The 2,500-nt window shown below is 43.4% G+C and overlaps 1 protein-coding gene across 1 annotated transcript in view; it reads right to left on the minus strand.

Annotated features, from left to right (window-relative positions):
• Window positions 1–2,500, minus strand: part of LOC101851239 (protein O-mannosyl-transferase TMTC2) — a gene marked incomplete in the record, with an annotated part of 90,456 nt that overhangs the window by 35,803 nt on the left and 52,153 nt on the right.

The following is a 2,500-nucleotide window of genomic DNA, read 5'->3' on the forward strand; positions in this document are numbered from 1 at the left end:
GAGAGAGAGAGAATGACAGTTAGATATGAAGAGAATAAAAAAAGAAATAGAGAAAGAGTGGGAGAATAACCACCTAATATAAGCCCACAGTGTATTACATAACACCAGTCGTGGGGTGCCAAGTTCAGTAATTGTTTTTTGCAAGATATCAGACATTAATACCTTGGACAAATATTCCGTCGTTTTGTTAGCACTCGCGCATAAAGTAGATTCTTCTTCTTCTTTTCAAAGTGTCTCAAAGCACACACACACATTCATACATACATTCAAACACACAGAGACACACAGGCAAACACACAAATATACACAAAAATACACATTGAAACACACACACACACACACACACACACACACACACACACACACACTCACACACACACACACACACACACACACACACAACCTCTTTAGAAAAAAATCTGAACCAGCCGATAACATCCAGGCAAGCAGACTTGATGCACGTCATCCGGTCATCTGACCCCCAATCCATCACGATGGGCCAGTTTCGCCCTCAGTGAGAGATGTGGTCAAACCATCAGATCTGATGTGACTCACGCTACACTGGACATCAGCTACCACTCCGGATTGACCCCCCTCTCGCCCCGGAATGACCCACACAGGATTCCGATTCCGCCGGTCAACACTGTTAATCACAGAGCACTAACAAACGATAGGGGGAACAGTTTTAGTTTCAGTAAAAGTTTTACGGCACTTGCAACACAATAAGGTCACATAAGAGCAAAATTAGAGGTGTTACAAGAGAGCAATGAACACAAAAAGGAAGAGGAGAGAGAAGGACGATAGATGTTTGACAGGAAAGGAAAGAATAAACCACACTAGAGCACCCGCAAGCCACCCACATTACAGAGGGGAAAATTGTATAACTGGGAACAAAGAAAGACAGAGAGAACAAAGATATGTAGTATCCTTTTACGGGTAGGTAGCTGTTAATACTTCTAATTTTGAATGTAATATATTCCAGCAAAATTCAAAGTAATCAAAAACACTCTTGGAGTTCAAAATGAAAGTCAAATAGTAAAATATTATCTTTCTTTCAGGAATGTGAATATTCACCATGTTTCGGGTGTATAGGAGCAATTTTAATGTATCCACAGAATGGGTATCTTGAAGCCATAATTGTCAGGATTGCAGAGAAGCTTCTCTAAAACAAGTCTTATTATAAAAAAAGCTGATCGCCATACTAGGCAGACTAAACAAAAGTAGATAAAGCCAACCGAAGCCTCTTGAGGAAATTCCCAACACCATCTATCTTTCCCGTACATTCTGTGTGTTGTTCTGTGAATCTGATGACATTGGAGCTCCATGTCCGCTCCATAAGGCATCGATGTCGTCGCTCGGACGATGAAAGGACAGCCAACGATTCCCTGGGCACGAGCTAATCACCCCACCCCCTCACCCAACCCCCCTCTCATAAAAAACCCCACACACATACACATACAAACACTCACTATCATTCTCTATACTCTCTCTTCATCCCCCCTCTCTTTTTGTCTCTCTCTCTCTCTTTCTCTCTCTCTCTCTCTCTCACACACACACACACACGCTTACACACACACACATACATACACGCTTACACACACACACACACACACACACACACACACACACACACACACACACACATTCATCACATATACCGCAATGTCTCACGCCACTGATTTCTGATTACATTCAACATCATGGATCTACATTCTGCATCTGATGATGGTTCTTCCCTTTCCTTCCCTTTCACGATAATGACAATATTGGAATGATCTAGACTGGCGTCTGTGGCGTAGCGGTTACGCGTTTCAAAGTCGCATACAGAAAACCTGAGTTCGATCCCATCGGGGTGAATTTCTTTTCGAGTTTCTCGATCTGTCTGCTGCATCCTTCTGTCTTCTAAATGTCCAAATTTGCACTTAAACTTGAACAAAATCATTATTTACGAAACGAAATATGAAGTCTTACTACCATACCACCATCCCGACCACCACCACCACCACCAACAACAACAGCAACAATAACAACATCTGGTGGTGACATCTCTTTGGAGGAGACTCAGGGAGATCGGACTGCCTCACCCGCTACTTAAGAGAGGCACGCTTTTCGGGGCTCCAAATAATGCGGAAGGATAGGCTCACCCTCTTTCTCACTCTCTCACTCTCTCTCTCTCTCTCTCTCTCTCTCTCTCTCTCTCTCTCTCTCTCTCTCTATCTCTCTCTCTCTCTCACACACACACACACACACACACACACACACACACGCACACAACAACAACAACAACACTACCACCACCAACAATAACAACATCACTACAACTACCACTACCACCACCACCACCACCGGCAACAACAAACATAACCCTAACGTCTGTAGCGGTGGTGGTTCTGAGCTTCGCAATTTGCACTCAGAAAATCCGAGTTCGATTCCAGTGTAGGGAGCATTTTAATTGAACATCTTGTAGTCTTTCTTCGGATACGTTTTCCCATCTCAGCCC

The sequence above is a fragment of the Aplysia californica genome, unplaced genomic scaffold, assembly GCF_000002075.1.
Source record: "Aplysia californica isolate F4 #8 unplaced genomic scaffold, AplCal3.0 scaffold00022, whole genome shotgun sequence".
NCBI lineage: Eukaryota > Metazoa > Mollusca > Gastropoda > Aplysiida > Aplysiidae > Aplysia > Aplysia californica.